Raw genomic sequence first — 20,042 nt, forward strand, 5'->3', positions numbered from 1 at the left:
ATAAAGAATGAAAAACACCGTAAGCAGAAAAATTAAGTTTAAGTGCTCTGAAAAGCAGGTAGTTCAGTGTATTATGTGGTGAACTGTGGAAGCCAATAGAATCATAAAGTTGGAAAAATCTGAAACTGTGAAAGATAGGCTGTGTGTAGCTTTCTCAGGCATCTGCTATAATTCATCCTGAATGGTGTAACTGGAGGTTTCTCTCATGCCAGCCAGTTCCCAAAGCCACTTTAAAAATAACCACTCAGAGGGTTATATTAATTGTGGTTGTTCAGCTGATGGCTCAGGCTTTTAATAACTAAATACTACAATTGAAATTAATCCATTTCAATTAATCTATGGATTGCCATGTGGCGATGGTGCTACCTCATTTTCTACATGTCTTGCTTCCTTATAGATTGGTCTGTGTCTCCTAAACTCCACCGGTCTTTACTTGTATCTCTTTGGATTTCCAGCCTGTCTCTATTCTGCCTTGCCATGGGCCAAAGCAGTTTTATTTATTAACGAATGCGAACAACACATATTTACAGCATACAGGATCCCACAACAGAAGGGCTAGGATTTAAGAGTAACAGTGTGAAGTACATTTTGAAAACCTCCTTCTCCTTAAAATGCAAATCCAACAACAGAAATAACGCAGGAATTTAGAAGAGGAATGCAAACAATGATATAAGCCAAGGGGAAACCTACAGAGGGTTGACTCAAGTTTGCAGGTGGACTTGTTGAGAAGTAGAACTATGAATTCATTTCAAAAGCAGAGAAAATAGGTTGCTGTTTAAATGAGCTTGAGAGTGCAAGAAATTTATTACAGAGTGAGTTATCATTTTGACCCCATAAACTAAATTACATACTATTCCAGAATTAAAATGTGAAAGTCTTGATTGCGATATAGTTTGCAAGAAATGAAAAATTGTTCTGGGGATATGTTGATTTTGTAATATCTGTTAGACATCTAAATTTCTTTTAAAGTAGTTAACTATAATAGTTTGGAGGTCAAGTAATAGTTCTCAAGTGATTATAAAAATTCCAGGGCCATTGGTTCAGGCCTTGCTTTAATTATCATGTGGATGCTTAAGTGAACACATCCAATTACTTAACCTTGGGGTCCTAATAACAGCTGAGGTGAGTGCCTGCATGAAAGAGGGTAGTGAAATGACCTGAAACAATGTGGAAAGTGAAAATCCATCAAAGAGGAGCAAATGATCCTCTAGTCCCTCAGTCATCTGCAGCAAAGACAGAATGTTTAGCACTGTAAAGGCCATTGTGGAAATATGCAAAATAATATCAAACTTGTAATGGAAGCAATTAAAATGATTTTGATCAAGAGTTCCAGGAGAGTATTTGATATAAGAGAGTGTGTTGGTTCTTTTTTAAGACTCTGAAAAAAATAATGCTAGTGTATTAGTTATTTTACTAATGCTGTGATTAAGCACCAAGATCAAGGCAACTTTTAGAAGGAAGGATTTATTTGGGCTTAAGATTCCAGATGAATAGGAATCTACCACTTGTAGTGGTAGGGAGGCATGGAAGTAGGCAGTCATGTTGGGTGGAACATAAAACTGAGGTCTCACAACCTCCTCACATTACACTATAAAACAGAGAGCACTCTCAGAGTAGAGTGAAGCTTTGAAACTTCAAACTTCACCTGTCAGTGACACCTGCCTTCAGCACAATGTACCTCTTCCTTGTAAGCCTCTCCAAATACTACTGTCAACTGATGACCATGTACCCAAATGTACAAGGCTACGGAGAGCACCTTATGCAAACCAATGCAGAATGCTGTGATTATATGACATGAAAAGCAGAAAATGTGAGTTGTGAAACAAAAGTAAGTGAAGCTTGGAAGGTTTTGAAGAAGTTTAAGTAGGTAGGAACAAATGATTGAAATAATAAAGTAGTACGTGTGTTTCTAGACAAATAGTCTTCAGTAGGATAAAATGATATCTCAGAGCCCTGAGTAGAGGAGGAGTCTGAGAACAACCCAACACAGACCATTCTTGGGAACAGAAGGAAAGCCAGTGTATCCAGGGAACGCCTCAGATGCTTGAATATTATATTGGTCTATCCATTGTACTTTTAAAATTCTTTTCTATTTGAACTTACATTTTCATCAAATATAAAGCAACTAGTCAGTTGAAAATGATAACAAGGGTGTGATTTGCAGGCTCAATATGGATAACAAATAGAAAATTTATTTCTAGAAATGCATAAAAGCACCTATCAACTAGATAACCTGGATTCAATAAAAGACCATGTTGGTTAAACACCTGCCACACCAACTCCAGTGTCGTCTGTGTGACATGACATATGTCATTACACTGGACAGGAGCTACGTGTCACATGGGACTAGGCTTCCTGGAAGTCAATGGCAGACAGCCTGGTATTGGCCACTCTTGGGATATAGACAGGTTTCTCGATTAGCTGGCTATGTGGGATATGAGCTTTGCACAACTTCTTTCATATATATTTTATATATATATAAAAATAACGATTTTATATATATACATATATATGTATATATATATATATATATACACACACACACATACACACACACAAGGATCATTCTCTTCAGGAACAGTTCTGAGATAGGGAAGCAAAGTATGGGAATGTATATGACTACAGAAGAACCTTTGTCATACACAGGGTGTATGATGAGCAAGGGAATAGATGGGTTAATGTTGATGGACAAAGACTGTCATATTATACTTTGAACTTTATGGATAGGCTTGCTAGTCCCCAACCCCCATGATGTCTGCTGCATAAGAAGGTACTAAAAAGTATAGTTCAACAGGTGCAGAGAACTGATTAGGTATATTTGGTCACTAGATGAAATAAAGGGTTAGGAAGAAGAAGGGCCATGATAGCGATAATGAGACAGAAACTTTCTATTCATAAGATGAAACCACTTGTCTGAGGTTTACAGTCCCAAGGACAAGATTTCCTCTTCTAAGGATGCTTTATGTCTAACACCTGTTTCTGATAATATACTTTTCTTAAATATCGCTGTTGTGACTAAAAAAAGCCTTCATACTGTGCCAACCGATGATACATGACCTTCTGATTTGTTCTTTGTTTGAATACTATATAATGAAAACATGAATTCAGTAAAATTGCAGCAAATTCCAACCACTCTCTTCTGTGTTGTGTGTGTCTGTCATGTGCCGAACTTGTACCTTCCTGTTACCAAGACCCTGCTTCTCTCACGGTCTGAGTGGCTCCCCTGAGCCAGTCCGTGGCAATCATCCATGAATTAAATATTACAGAAGCAATGTAGTTGTTCTTTCCTGAAACATTATCCGGATTCCCATGTTTATAGGCTTAGAATGGGGAATTAGTGAAGCCTAACTGTGTTTGTATTTTTATTAGATTTACAAAAGCAGATATTTGGCCAAGAACCTAACATAGATAGAACTAATATTACACTCCACACCCCTACAAAACTAACTGGACAGGTGACAACATGAAAGAGTGGAAGGGAGAAAAAGATGGGCAGGGCTAGTGGATGGTAAAAACAAAAGATTGTCAAGATAACATAAGAAAAATCATGGGCTATAAAAACAAAAAGTCCTGATGGACTATGGCATAATTCTTCTCTAAGCAATTCTTCATGTTATTAAAGAATCTAATATTTTTAAAAAATTAAAAATAAATAAATAAAAGAAAAAAGAATCTGATATTTATCTCTAAAAAAATTGTTAGTTGACTAATCATCATTTTCAGTGTTTTCCATCTGTAAACTTGTGAAAATGACCTCAACTTCATAGGCCAGCCAGTAGGCAAGCTTCCTGCTGGTAGAATGTTTCACACACACACACAATCAATTTGATTCTGTAAGCCACAAGTCACACTCTCACCCCAAACCCACCAATCCCCTGTGATCTCAAAGGTACTACTAAACTCAGGCTGTGACTGCAAAGACCAGACCAAGAGAAGATCCCTAAGACACAGACAGCAACTGCAAGGATTGGTGACATCAATTGGAGGAAGAGATGGGTAGGCACCAATGCAAGAATTCGTTCAACAACATAAAAAGCAACATGATAACACCAAACCCAGTGGTCATACAACAGGAAGACCTAATCATCCTAACCCAGAAGAAGCAGAACATGGCCTTAAGTAAACTTTATGAAGAAGATACGGACCTTTAAAGAAGCAATGAAACATTCTATTAAAGAAGTGGAGGAAGAGCCAAACAAAAAATTGAAAGAAATCTACAAATCTCTTAAAGAAAACCAAGAAAAACAGTCAAAAATGTGAAGCAAACAGTTCAAGATTTGAAAACTGAAATAGAGGCAATAAATATAATACAAACTAAAGAAATTCTGAAAATGGAAAATCTGGGTAAACAAACAGGAACGACAGATATAAGCATAATGAACAGAATATGGAAGATGGAAGAAAGAATCTCATGTGTTGAAGACACTATAGAGAAAATAGATTCATCAGTCAAAGAAAATATTAAATCCAATAAATTCTTAATATAAAACATTCAGGAAATCTAGGACACTATGTAAATATCAAATGTAAGCATAATAGAGTTAGAATAAAAAGAACTCAATCCATCTCAAAGACACAGAAAATATGTTCAGCAAAATCACAGAAGAAAACTTTCCCAACTTAAAGAAGAATGTGCCTATGAAGGTACAATAAGCTTACAGAACTCCAAAATGATTGGACAAAAAAATTCCCTTCTTATGTAATACTCAAAACATAAAACATTTTGAATAAAGAAAGAATATCAAGATCTGCAAATGAAAAAGGCCAAGTAACATATAAAGGCAGACCTATCAAAATTACACCTGACTTATCAATGGAAACCCTGAAAACCATAAGGTCCTGGACAGATGTGCTGCGTACATCAAAAGACTGCAGATGAAAATCTAGACTATTATGCCCAGAAATGCTTTCAATCACCATCAATAGAAAAAACAAGACATTCTATGAAGGAAAAAAATAGATTTAAATAATACCTATTCATTAACCCAGCCTTACAAAAAATACAAGAAGGAAAACTCTAATCCAAGGAAGCTAACTGCACCCACAAAAGCAGAGAGAACAGATAGCCTCAAACCAGCATACCTCAAAGAAGGGAAACACACAAACACTACCATTGAAAAATAACAGAAATTAACAATAACTGGTCATTAATATCTCTTAATATTAATGGACTCAATTCATCTATAAAAAGATGCAGGCCAAAAGAATAAATATGAAAGCAGGAACCGTCCTTCTGCTATACAAAAGAAATACACCTCAAACTCAAAGACAGATATTAGCTCAGAGTAAAGGATTGGGAAAATTTTTTTCCAATCAAATGGACCTAAGAAATAAGCTGATATAGCTATCTTAATATCTAACAAAATAGACTTCAAACTAAAAATCAATAATTTTTCTTTTCTGGTATTCACCAAGCTGCAAGATATCACCTCGAGGGACCCCATAACCACTAAACTTGCCTAAGAGCCAGAAAGCGCAGCACCAACTAAAGAAAGGAACATCACCCAACAAAGACAAGAGCAGATACACAAAGTCCTCAGATCCCACAGCAAAACCACAACACAAACAGTTGGTACAACAGTTTGTACCAAAGGCCAGTAATCCTATTGCAGTAGGCCCTGCAATTACACTATGGCTAGAGCATAAGTTAAGGACTTCAAGACACTAGTTATGAATAAGTTCAAGATGTTAAGGAAGATATAAATACACCAATGAAGTTCATGAAAATATAAATAGTTGAATAAAATAAAGAAAGCAATTCAAGGCATGAAAGTGGAATTTAACCATGAAACAGAATGGCAAAATTTTTTGAAACTACAATAAAAATGGAAATAAAAAATTAAGACATCAAACAAAATATTCAGAGTTAAGCATCACCAACCAATTAAAAAATAGAAGATAAAATCACAGGTGTTTGAGACAAGGTAGAAAAATGAATATCTCCATCAAAGAAAACGTTAAATCTAAAAATAATAGAGAATAAAAATCCAGAGAATATAGGATGCTATAGAAAGATTAAACATACAAATAATAGGGAAAGAAGAAGGAGAATACAGATCAAAAGCTCAAATAGTATTTTCAACAAAACTATATAAGAATAGCCCCCCAGTCTAAAGAACTTACCTATCAGGGTACAATAAGTATAAAAACACCAAACAGACTGGACCAGAAAGAAAATTTCTCACAATACCTAAGATTTGCTAGTGAATATTGGCACAAATGGTATGGGAATAACCAATCACATTTTAAAATTGAATTAAGGTCTATTTTGAGAGATGGAGTTCTAATCTGACACTGACAATGTGGGCAATAGCCTGAGACTAGGTAAGTTGTAAGCCGAAAGGGAAAGCCTACTACTAACATTTTTCTACAGGGAAGTAGAAATAAACGTACTCCAAACGATATACTTATTAGTGCATCACTTAATACTCATCAGTGATGTTTCCACTTGTAGTAGGCCCTAATTAGAACAAAGACCTACAACTGGACAATGTGCAGAGTTACCACTGCTAAATAGGATGTCTTTATCATCCACTGTACCCCCCCCCCTCATTTATGGGAGCTCTGCAGAAGACGAGGTGAAAAGATAGGAAGAGTCGTAAGTCATGAATAGCTCCATGGAAGAGGCAACTAGCAGATATAACAGGACTGACATACATATGAACTCACAGAGACTATGGCAGTAAGCACAGGACCTGCACAGATTCAAATCAGACAAACCCAAACTGAGTAACAGAGAGAGGCACAAAGTACCACCACTAAGGAAGATGCTATTTACAACTGTTAAACGTGCTCAGAAAGTGAAAATATTTTTTTTTCAGTGGAGTATAACTCGGTCTCTAAATCACATCATTTCAAGGCAGTACCAAGTCCCGGAGTACTTGGCCATCACAAAAGAACTTCACAGTTTTTTGCTTACCTTTTGGTTGTTGTCCTTAGTTTGTTAGTTTTATAGGTGTGTTTGCTTGGTTGAAATTTTTTGACATGTTGAGATCTCTATTTGTTTTAATTTTTTATTTGTTTGGAGAGACAGATAAAAACATGAGGTTTGGTGAGTAAGGGGATGAGAAAGACTTAGGAGGAGGTGGCTAAGGAAAAAGAATATGACCAAAAGATTTTATATGAAAATATTGTAAAATAATAGTTTTAAAAAGAAAAGGCAATTGTAATCTAACTGGTTGTGCACATCAGTATAAGTTTCAAGACAAGGACCCACTACCTTCTATCAGCAAGGTGCCTTGTGTGTTGGGAGAGGTCAACATCCGTAAGGAAAAATAACAAAGGCAAAGATTCATGTTAAGGAAATGTAGGCATTTGAGGTATGATGATAATTAAGGTGAAGATTATACATTTCCAGTTGTCTAGAAGGTAAGTGGTAAAGATTTAGGATAAATTTTTAATTTTATAGTCCTATTAACCATGTCTTGCTTAAGATTGTAGATACGGTTCCTGGAAGAAAAAGAAACCTAGTATATTTTGGGCATGATCACTAGGAAAATACCTTGTAGGGCTCATAAAAGTCAACTGTCTTGTAAAATATCTGTTTTTATTACTGAATAATTGCAGACAGAAACATACTAACAGAAAGCAGTCTCTTCAGTTATAATTAACCTTTGCTGATTAATTTCCCGTAGGCATGATGCCACTGTGCTGAATTACCCTCGGGGATGTGAGAATTTCTCTCAAAAGAATCAAAAACCTTTGCTTGATTAAAATGACTACGGCTGAGCATAAGTGTTGTTCATTCTTACCCTCCTCTGTTGGTGTAGAAATTAGCAATTCTTGACTAGAATCTCTGACACATAAAGCATGAGAGATTTCTCAAAAACTAATTATTTCTTTCCAGAAAATACCCTGGTAGCTAAATTAAATATCTACCAGATATGATTTACAGTGTTAGAATTCTATGAGAGTATGTATTTGAATAAAATATGTAGAAGAAATTTACTAAACTTAAGTCAGACTGCAAGTCTGTTCAATTTCAAATAGCAAAATAAATATTTATAACATTTTGTAATAAATATTCTAATACTCATAGAATCATCATCTTTTTTTAAGTTGTTCCTCATGTATATTTTTTTTAACTCAAAATAGATTTAAAAAAATTAATGTATTCTGATTTTGGTTCCCCATTGTGGTGGTTTCAATAAGAATGCCCTACCTCATTGTGGTGGTTATTCCAGCATTGGGGAGGCAGAAGCAGGTGAATCTCTATGAACTCAAGGCCCGACCTGACCTATAAAATGTTTCAAAACAGCCAAGACTGTTATACAGAGAAATCATATCTAGGCAAACTACCAAAAATGATCCCCATATACTTGAATGTTTAGTCACCATCTGGAAGTGGCGCCATCTGATTAGTATTAGACGAATTATGAGGTGTCACATTGTTGGAGAATTTGGGTCCTGGTTGGAGGAAGTGTGTCATTGTGGGTGGCCTCTGAAGATTTAAAAGCCCAAGCCAGGCAGACTTCCTTTCTATACCTGTGTATCAGGATCGGGATGTGGCTCTCCCCTATTTCTCCATCAGCATACCTGCTGTGCCTGCCTCCTCTGCTGCCCGATACCCACTATGGTGAAAGTGGACTAAACTTATGAAACTCTACACCAGACCCCAGTTAAAAGCTTTCTTTGATAAGTTTTCTTAGTTATGGTGTCTCTTCACAGCAATAGAATAGTGGCTAATCCTGTTCCGCTCAGATCTTCCCTGCTTCCCCACTTAAATCCACATTATTCTTTCTCTTTTCCTTAAAGACACAAACAGGATTCCACAAACAACAAGCATCAAATATAATTAGACAAATAAGCCTGAATAGGACAAAACAATCAAACCAACAGAAGAACGAGCCAAAGTAAAGCTCAAGAAACCCATGTAGATGGAGAGACACACATTTTCACAAAAAGAAGTCCCCTAAAAATGCAAAACTAGAAAGCATATGCAAAGAAGCTGTAAGAGAAAAAAAACTGACAAAGAATTATGAGACAAGGAACCTCAACGATGCCATTGAGCTCATATTTTGTTGGCCATCTAAGACGGAACATGGAGTCTGCCTTTACGAGTAGTTTGTATATCAACTGAAACTCCACTGATGAGAAAACAACATTATTTGCAGGTGGCTACCAATTAGTGATAATTCCTGGGTTAGATGTAGGCCCTTATCCACTTTCCTTCCCAGTTCTGGGACCCCCTCAGGCCAAGACATGTATAGGCCCTGTACATTCTGCTACAGTCTCTGTGAATTCATATGAATCTTGGTATCTACAGGCATTATTTTCTTAGTAGTCTTCATCCCTTCTGGCTCTTATAATATTTCTTCTTCCTCTTCTGCAGGGTGTGCTAATGTTTGAGGGGAGGGAATTGAGAATCATCTTTTTAAAGAATTGCCAAATCACAAAATAGTGTGATATGCCCTAGAGTATTTAAAATAAACTTGAGATTATAAATATTTCAATACTTTAAACAGAAGTCACTCATTACCACTGCATAATGAGATGAAGTATAGTGGCCTGATACTAAAGTGTTTAATGGTAACTAATGGTTACATAGTTCTACAGCATGGAATACCAAATTATTTCATTACTAACATTACAGTTTAGAACTAGAAACTATTTTTTTAAAGAAAATTCTGAGCAAATACAACAGTGTTATTGTGGTTTTTTTCTACTAAAATAATGTAAAAGTGTTCTGGAGATATTCAAACAAATAATTACTCACTTCTTTGAAGACTCTGAGGATAGAACAAATTATGATCCCACCAAGGCCCAGTTTAGGGAACCAATGAATTCATTGAGTTTATAGAACTTTAGTATAGCACAAGAATGTGGTGATCCTATACTAGTCACACTACCAGAAAGTATCATCTGCTCAAGCATGGTTGACATTTTTTCTGTTATAGCGTTGATATAAGCCACTTTTGGTATCCCATAGTCTGTATGCTCCATCACCTATGGAGGTCACCAGTCCACATGAAGATTGCAAAATCAAATTTATCTAGAAGGAAGGTGTAAGAAGGAATGGCTAAGGTCTCGCATGAAGGTTTGATAACTCTCTCTAACCATCTTTAATGAGAGAAAGTCAACAGACTTGAATTTGGTTCTTTGGAGTGCTTTTCAATTAGCCTCAGCTACTCTGATAAAGAAGATAATGAACCAGAACATCTACTGATGCCAAAATCAATATAATTTGAAATGAAAAGATATATTTAAATTAAGATTTGCTCTTTTCCCCCTAGTGACAGTTAAATATTCTAGGTATAAAATACTTCAAGTGTACCCAAGAGCACCAGAAGAGTCTAGACACATTTTTTTTTAATGAAAGAAGGATGAAAGAAACTGGAACTGGAGGCAGAGACTCCTCATAAATACTGCATTTTTATTGAGAATACTACACAACCAGTGTATGCCTCTTCTAACATAAAGGAAACATAACCTGACAGACATAAGTATGAGTAGTAATGCTTTTAAATTTTTTCTAGGTGTTAACATGCAAAAAAGTGAAATGATGAATGCAACTATGGAATTATGAAAGATTCATATTTCGGCTCTGGAGTGTTTACTTATAGTGCCTGTAATACATAAGACATGTTCATATAAACTGCAAAATATTAAAATGTTTATTTTAGGAGTTCACCGACACTTGTTCAATAGATAATATTAAAGTCTGCGACTTCATTCTCAAACCATTCCCTAAGGGATTCTCAAATACGCATTTACCTAAAGACATGCTTGCAGGCTCTCATCTACCTTGAATTATCTTCTTCCTCATTTATGTGGTTTTTGATTATTTATATGCAATGAAATAAAGATAAACATTTATCCATAGCACATCTATCAATTGCATAGGTACATGAAAGAGACTTTCTATAGATATTCCCAGAGGTTCCCAAGAAATTCAGAGATATAACTAGGCTCTACTTCCTTTCATTTTAAATTCATTCTTAAAAAAATTAAAACCATTTAAAGAAAGCAGAGAAACCATGTATGGAAAAAATAACAAAATGACTTAAAGTATTGTCAATTTGTGTACTCAGAAATGATTTAAGAAACAATGCATTTACACTAACCGTAAATTTAATCTTTATGATGAATGTGTATTGTGACAGAAAAAAATTATAATTTTCAGTACATTGATGATTTTTGAGAAAAAAAAAAAGCAGCTCCAAGATTAATTAGTGGAAATTGGAATATTATAACATTTAATATAATTTTGATCTATTGCAAATACCTTAGACCTAATTCAAGAGAAACTGCACAGGTTTTTTTTTTAACATTTAGTGAATGATAAGGAAAACAACATCATTCATGTTCATAATAATGACTGCAATTATAGCAGCATGGTGTTCTTTCATGTGTGAGTAAAATAAAAGACATCAAAAGCGACACTGGGGATGAAACAAATTCATTTTGTGGATTTGTCTAAGTGTATTTTATTGTCAGACAACTTTAAACTGTATATTTTCTGTTTACTGAGTTCTATTTTAATTTTTTGATTTGGAGAAGGCTGTGCTGATCAGATAGAAATACATTTTTTGGCCATGTCAATTTTAGTTTACATTTTTACATTTCTTTCAATAATGCTTTGTGATAGAAAATTAATAATCTTTTAATTTTTATCTGAGACCTTCTGCATGGTTCATTAATAATAGGCTGCCAAATATTTACAGCTAATTAAATGCCTGCACAAAGAGTGGATGTATGTTATAGTGGAATTTGGCTCTCTGTGTAAGGGACATTTACCAGTTGTTGAGCAGTTGGATGAACTATGAAGAAATTTTGGAAAGCAACAGACAACTAACATATTTACAAGGATTATAAAATATATCACCTAAATTAATCCACATGATTAAGGCAAAGTTATTACTGTGGGATATTATATAGAACAGAGTGCTGCTTTGGCAATGACTTATATTAAATTTGTGGCCATCTATATAATTTTATGGAAGGGAAACATTCTGCCATTAACTAAGCCTTCAAAATTTTTTTTTTTGCTCAAGATGACACAAACTTATTATGTTAAATATTTGAATATAAAGGGTTTAAAAACTTTAGATTTACTAAGTTAAAACCAAGAAGAAAGCAAATGTGCTCCTTTTTGCTGTCTGCAGAAAATGATGCCCTAGTTTTTGCAGAATATAGACTTCCACATTTTCCTTTCACTTCCTCCCCATGTGTGTATGTGTGTGTCTGTTTGTGTTTGTGTGTGCATGTGTGTGTCCCTTCCTCCCTCATTCCCTATTTTCTTTTCTTTTTCTTCTCTCCCCTTATTCTTTTCTCTCTTATATAATCTCTCCAAGAAAAAAAATTCCTTGCAACAGAATTATGCATATCCAAATAAGGACATCTCAAAAAACCTTGATGACATACATATTTTGCCATAAGAATAATTTCACTTTTTGCTCTATAAGGTAGTAGCCTCAGACTCAAGGCATAAAAGTATAGATACTTTCAGGAAACTGTATATTCTATTACAGTTTGTGAATGGATAGGTCATTTAAGGTTTGTAATCTTGAGCTGGAGAGAAGTCTTAGCTATTAACAGCACTTGTTGATGTTGAAAATAAAAACTAGGTTTAACTTCCAGCACCCACATGGTAGCTCACATTCATCCATAATTCCAGATGCAGGAGAACTGAAGCCTCTTCTGACTTTTGAGGCCACCATGCCTGCACATGTTGTAAATATTTGTATGTAGACAAAATATTTATATGATTAAGGAAAATATAAATCAATCTTAAAAGTTATTAATATGTTATAATCTTAATTTTAACATCAAGGACTTAAAACACTAATGGGCTGGGGGTAGTGGTGAATACCATTAATCTCGGCACTGAGGAAACAGCGGCAGCCGATTTCTGTGGGTTTGAGACAGCCCTTGTCTATGTAGTGAACTTCATGAAAGCCAGGGCTACATGGTGTAATGTGTCTCAAAAAAGAATATCCTGCCAAAAGTAAACAAAGCATTAACTGCATCAATGTTCAATATGAAATGTTTATATACTTTATATTTATATACCTGTTAATAGATATCTGTCATAGCTGTACAATGCATGTCCACTTACTATTCTGTTTTATATTATTTATCATGCAACATTATGTAGATGTATGTGTAGTGTGTGCTGAGTTGTCAGCTGTATCATAATTTGACCTACAGCCTCTGTTTATAGTAACTTTCTTTTTCACATGTCTACTATACCCTGGATTTTGTTGTTAGATAATAGATATTTCTTCCATTTTCTTTGGATATTTTTGACAGACAGAAAGGTCTAATGATTACTAAAAGATTTAGCTTCATGGCTAAATCTGGAGTTCTCAATCCAGGTGCTGAGAATACAGGAATAGACGAGAATACTTAGTAATCAAATACTTCTTAACATCTCTTAAAGTTTAGTAAGAAGAGGTTAATGATAAACATAGACTTCAGAACCAAAAATGTTTGAACTAAATATAGTTAACAATTGCTATTATCTTAAGCACATGGCTTATTTACTCTTTCGTATATTTTAGTTACTTATTGACTCCTTTTCCAAATTACAATCTATATCTCCTGTCCCTTATGAATTTAATCTTTATGTTTCTGAAAAACCTTGGAATAATAGTAATTAATTTGAGAATACTGAATATGGTTTTTAAAACTTAAGTAAATGGTATTGTGCTGTAATTTTCAGTATCTTGCTTACATACTTTTAGATTGTTTTGATGGAAACTACAATCTCCAGGAGAATAACATGTGCATGTAGGGCTCTGAAGTCATATACATGTAATGCCAGAAGTCGGCATCCCTTCTCTGCTCCTCGGGATACTTATTTGTTTTCCTCTAAGCATCCCAAATATTTAAGTTGCTTTTTTGCCTCTGTGATGGACAACTAATTCTCCTCTAATTTCTTTTAAATATCAACAGCACTAGGAGCAACAAATTTTGTTTTTGGTCTTTTCATTAAAATTGTGCTTGAAATATCATGAGAATAAACACTACAGAGTGAAGACCACAGTTCTTAATTTATTCACATGCCTAATTTCAGTAATTAATATAATTTTGTCTTTATATTTTCATAGTGCAATAATCACTAGGTTTTTATGTCTTCATTTACTTCTTGCTGTATCAAGTATCTTCCTGTTAAAGTGACCTATTCATTAAGATTAGGGTAAATTTAAATTATTTTCAGACATTTGTTCTACTTATTAAAAATTAAGAGGCATTGCTACACAACACAACCTTCTTAAATAAAGGACTCTACATAAATGTTCCATTATTCTATCAGCACCATAAAAAGTTAGGTCATTATTTGCTTTACATTTTTATTTATTGGCATGCATGCATGTACGTGTGTGTGTGCATGTAATTTTTAGTATGTATGCTTGTGTGCTAGTACCAAAGAAAGTCAGTATAGAGCAGCTAACACCACATGGGCAGAAGGTTTTTTTTTTTGTTTTTTTTTGTTTTGTTTTTTTGCCTGATAGGTGGGAACTAAACACTGGTCCTCTGCAGGATCAGCAAGCACTCAAATACAGAGCCATCTGTCCTGTCCTTATTATTTAACTTTTAGCATATCTCTCTATTAAAAAGAATAAATGCAGAGTTGCGTAAGTATGTCTCTGTAGAACAGATAAAATTTAAAGCTCCATCAACCTATATACTATATAGGTTGCTATATACTTATCACCTTATACTACAATGACTAACAGTAGTAACTTGACAATAGTAAATATATAAGCTTGGTGTGATCCACTATTAACCATGATGAGGATTTATCAGGTTCCTTTCAATTGTTCCTCTTCCAGGAATCAATCCAGTTTTCACACTGTGTTCTCTTTTGTCCTGCATCTGTGCTGATATGTGAAGAATTCTTGTGCCTTACCTTGACCCTCAGTTCTTAGCTACTGACAAGATGTCCAACAGATGTTTCTCTCCTCTTGTTATTGCTTTTCACATTTTTACCTGATGGGCTCCACATGGCATAGCCCCCAAGCATTGCTGATATTGCATTTATGATTTAGATAAAGCAGGGTTTAGTAGACCTCTAGTTTCTAAAACTAATATTTGTACCACCTCATCATCTATTATTTCCTGAATTCCTTTGACATTTCTTGTGTGCAAATATATGAAAAGCAAATAAGTGAGAAAAGAATTCCCATTTGAGAGATAAACAAACACAGCAGGAAATTTTAAATATCATCAGTTAGCACAAGGACCTATGACAGAGTAGTCTGCATCAGGAACATTGTTTGGTGCTGTGATTTAAATGAAGAATGACCTTGAGAGTCTTCACCCCCTGCTTAGAAATAGAAATTGGGAAGTTGTGGGAAAGAGGGCTGTGAACTAGCAGTAGTTTATGGGTCGTGGGAAGTTGCTCCATCACTGGACTGTTCAGTACATATTGTCCCACTTGCATCTCAAACATTAAATGGAGAGCTTGATTTTCTCCTTTGATGGACTTTCTGCTTCCGGTGAAAAAGCAATGAAACTGACACCAGACTTAAAACTTCCAAACTGTAAGTTAAAATAAAATTTCCTCTTTATTAATGTATTATCTTATATATTTGCTATGGCAACCGAAAGATTACTGGAACATACTAATAAAACAAAATGTCATGGTAAGTTTATTTCTCACTTTTAGACATGGGTTGTCCCAGAACACTATATTTACTAATTTGAGTTCTACTGGTGGTTTCTCCCTATTCTGGGACCTCATGAAACAGAGAGAAAGTTCTAGTCACAAATCTTAAAGAGGTACTAATTCTGTCCAAGCAGGCTCCACCCTCATGAAATAACTAGCTCTCCAAGACTCACCTCCAAATATTATCACATTGCAGAATAGGAATTTAATATATGATTGTTGTTGAAATATACTTAGTCCCTAACAAAAGTGCACAAAATCCATCACCATGTCCTTGCCAGTCATAAGAAAAAATTAACTCTAATGTCTTTTTAGATATGAAAGTCAACATACTAATAAAAAGAATTATTAAAAAAGATGCAGCTCCTCAATGATACAACCATCAATCAGACAGGCTGATGGATTGTTAAAGAATTTATGTGAATCCTTCACAAAAAGGTTTGGCTAGTAGAGGATTAACCATCAATTACAGGTATGCCTTTGGATTTATGTCTTACATGCCTTTTTTTTGGTTGCTTTGAATTACAGATAGATGGTAGATAAATAAATTAATGACATAGATAGATAGATGATAGATAGATAGATAGATGATAGATAGATTAATAAAGCTATATATCACAGCAAGTTTTTGTTTTCCATGGAGTGATTTATTTTAAAACATTATTAAAAAGAGTCTTCTTATACTTTAGAAATGAACTTTTAAGGATTAACCTACCAACGACAGGACACCAATACTAAATAATAATTAAAAATAGAAAGAGCAAAACAAGCTCAACTTCAGGTCTATAGGGCGGGGTATAAGTTTAAACCACATCATTTCAAACTCCTACTCTCATCTAAAATATATCTAAATACATTGAAATCATAATTCAAAAGCCCTACAGTATAGAGACATTCAAAAATACCAATTTTATTATCTTTGTTTCATGTAAGAAGACACTATTCACTTCCATTAATTAACAAAAGGATTGTTTGGTCGAGTGAAAAGGTTGTAAGGAAGATTTCATTAAAATGAAAATCATGATTGTCAAAGGAAAAACCACAGCGGGCATAATAAGAATGGAAGTGACACCATAGAAAATCTAATTAGCAATTCATAGACATGCTTGAAAAATACCCTCCAAACAAAACAGAATAAAGTAGGGAAATGCACTTGTAGAGAAAATAAAGATGATATGAGAGGCAGACCTTAGAGACACATTTCAACATTACAGATGCTTGCAAAGCAGTGGATATCGCTGCTGAATAAGGCAGTAATGAAAAGAACAAACCTTAGAAAGAAAGCATAAATCTGGGTTAACTGTTTTTATAACACAATAATTTTACTAACTTTATAAAATGTATATTTATCATATTCACTCTCATCCCTCCCAGTAACTCCCTTACCCATATTTTACATCCCCACCTCCTTTCCAACTTCATATACTTTTCTGAAACAATCTTGAAAATGTTTCTGGTATTCCGCTGAATCTAATCTGTGCTGCCCATATCACCGTAAATTTAGTGTCATCAGCATATGTGTGATCAACATAGCAGAGCTCACACCCTTACAGGAAACTTGACTCTTCTGTCCTCTAAGCCTTCAATTGTCAATGATCCCTCTGTTAGGGATGTGGCCTTTAAGTGCCTCTTCTTACATGATACAATGTTGACTGACTTTATTTGCACATCTATTTCAAGCATCCCTAGGTACTGTCAGTCCATATAAGCTGTCATGTTCTAAAAATACAGTTGAACTCTGGACCTCCCAGACCTCTGGCTCCTACAATCTTTCCGTCCCCTCTTCTGCAATGGTACCTAAGTGTTGAGGGCATGCTTATTAATATAGATATCATGTTTGTGGCTGAGCACTGATGTTAGTTCTCTTCATCTTCACTTGTTGTGAGTTTGTGCATTAACCACTGTCCATTAAAAAAAGTACCTTCATGGTAAACTCTGAGACATGTGTAATCTACACTATAGAGATAAAAATTTAAAATAGAGATTAATATTATGTCCATTTATAAGGATGGTGGTGGTATGTTCATTTCTGTTGCCTATGATCTCCCCAGCATGGAATCTATATCATTTATACTACCAGACTTGTTTTCCCTTCTGTAGAACTGGAGAGCAATGAGTTATTTCCATATTATTTATTATAATCTTACTCCCACGGGCAAACCTCATCATGATGACCACTATTGCAGTTTACAGCATTCACAGCTGGAGTGGACTATTGATGATGCTTTTCCTCAGCAGCCTATACACTATCTTTTGATATGATGAAGGCTAGCCTTTAGGAAGAAAGAGTTTTAGAATCAGCATTATTTCTTTATGCCCTATAACAAAGTGTGAGATATTTTCAGCAATAAGTTTCTGTCAGCAAGTTTGGTTTGGCAACCCAGATCAATGTTAATACACTGTATTATTTTAGGGGTCTCCATAAAATCCTTGACCAACAACTTGAGAGATGGTGTCCCATAAAAGGTACTGGTTTTTCTATTTAAGAACCTGTATCTCACTAGCAGGAACATAATTCCCTTTCTTGGGTGTTTCTAATTGAATTAAAACTTTTATATGAGCATAGAATACACACACACACACACACACACACACACACATTCAGCTTATAAAATGCTAGATTTCAATATGGAGCTGGACAGAGAATTATCAGCAGAGAAACAAATAACTAAGAAATAATATAAAATGGGAGTTCATAGTAGTAGAGTAAATGTGGAAAAAAGCATTGGGATTCCTCAAAAGTCTGAGTATTGATCTACCACAAGATCAACTTATACCACTCTTGTGCATGTGTGCAAACTTCTACAATGGAGATACTTGTTCATCCATGTTCATTGCTAATTTATTACTAATCAGAAATTTAATCAGCCAAGATGCTCACTACCTGATAAATGAATAATTATTATGTGATTTACTTCAACAATGGAATATTATTCAGCTGTTCAATATGAAATTATGAAACTTCCAGATAAATTGTTAGAGTTAGAAACAATCACACTGAGTTATGTAGCTTAGACCCAGAAAGAAAATTACCACATATTTTCTTGTACATTCATATTAGATTTCACGTAATTTAAATATTAGTGGTTAGATAGCTAGCAAGTCACAAGGAGGGACAAAGGGAATTTTTAAGGTAAGGAGTGTATAATATATTGTTATAAAGGAATACAGAAAAAATTAAAACAGAAGTATCTGTAGTAGTGAGAGGGAAAAGGCAGAGGAGGGAAAATGAGGAGGAATAAATAATACAAAATGCATTTTATAAAGATATCTGAAACTATATTACTATCGAAGCTTCCTAAGATTCATGTATATATTTAAAGGCATTTGAATGGAGTCACAATAAGGAGAGGAAATTTCTCCAATTAGGTATCATACATTATCTAATAAAAACCCAGTACCAAAAATAAGTTTCCATTCTTCCATTGAAGGGCATCTAGAAGAACTTCAAATGGCCAAAAGACACTTAAGGTCATGCTCAACTTCCTTAGCAATCAGGGAAATGCAAATCAAGACAACTTTAAGATACCATCTTACACCTGTCAGAATAGCTAAAATAAAAAACACCAATGATAGCCTTTGTTGGAGAGGTTGTGGAGAAAGGGGTACACTCATCCATTGCTGGAGGGAGTGCAAACTTGTGCAACCACTTTGGAAAGCAGTGTGGCGGTTTCTCAGGAAATTCGGAATCAACTTACCCCTGGACCCAGCAATACCACTCTTGGGAATATACCCAAGAGAGGCCTTATCATACAACAAAAGTATATGCTCTACGATGTTCATAGCAGCATTATTTGTGATAGCCAGAACCTGGAAACAATCTAGATGCCCTTCAATGGAAGAATGGATGAAGAAAGTATGGAATATATACATATTAGAGTACTACTCAGCAATAAAAAACAAGGACTTCTTGAATTTTGCATGCAAATGGTACTTTACTTAAACAGAGCTGATGCACCCTTGAATTCAGAGAGACTGTAACAGAATTGCAAAGCTTAAATCAGACAAAAATTACAACATGAAGGAGAAGTGGGCACAAAGTATCAGCCATAGCTAGGAGGCAATTTACAATTTACAATTCCCAGTGATAGCTTCTGGGAAAGGAATAAGCAGAACTTTTTCAAAGAAGTGACATTGAGTATATTAACCACATTCTAGGATCACAGATCTCATGCTCAGGAGTGATTGGCTAACTCAAATTGGACCCCAATTCATATATTAGAGGTTGCACATTCCCCTTTAATAAGCATAATTCCACATAATTAAGCAATTAGTTAGGCTTCCTGTTCCAGGAGTGGATTCCTTCTTGTTGAGTAGGTCTTGAATCTAAGAAGAGAGCTGTTAGTTAAAACAAAGGCAAACATGACACTAATGTATCTTTAAATTTATTGCAACGTGCTGGTCATAATATAGTTTGTAGATATTATAA

This window comes from Microtus pennsylvanicus, chromosome 12 (assembly GCF_037038515.1).
Source record: "Microtus pennsylvanicus isolate mMicPen1 chromosome 12, mMicPen1.hap1, whole genome shotgun sequence".
Taxonomy (NCBI): domain Eukaryota; kingdom Metazoa; phylum Chordata; class Mammalia; order Rodentia; family Cricetidae; genus Microtus; species Microtus pennsylvanicus.